Source organism: Penaeus monodon, chromosome 29 (genome assembly GCF_015228065.2).
Source record: "Penaeus monodon isolate SGIC_2016 chromosome 29, NSTDA_Pmon_1, whole genome shotgun sequence".
Taxonomy (NCBI): domain Eukaryota; kingdom Metazoa; phylum Arthropoda; class Malacostraca; order Decapoda; family Penaeidae; genus Penaeus; species Penaeus monodon.
Window position 1 is genome coordinate 21107188 of NC_051414.1, and position 404 is coordinate 21107591.

Consider the following 404-nt stretch of genomic DNA (forward strand, 5'->3'; position numbering starts at 1 on the left):
CGATGTCCGTCCGGTTAGAATAGTCCACAACAACACCGAAATATTCACTCGCACTTCGGCGCAGTCCGACCGGCCTCGCCCACACCGCTTCCCTGAACACTCAGACCTCACAGTTTACAAGAAGGAACGAAAGACGTCTTGTCAAAACGAGCAGACACCGCGAGTGTTGCCGGCGGCTGTGACGTCACGTGGGAATAAACACGGGCGACTTGAGGGCCAAGGGCGTCGCGCTCCTGTCTCCTCGCTCCTCGCGCCAAATCCTTCCTTCTTCCAAGGGCCGGAGAAGGGCGTGCGGGCGGCGCTGGAGGCTGGGCGTCGCAGCTCTGGGGGGGATGGCCCTCCTCCCTCCCAGGGCGCCCTGACGAAACACTTCGGAGAAAATATTCTTAACACTGAAAGACGAA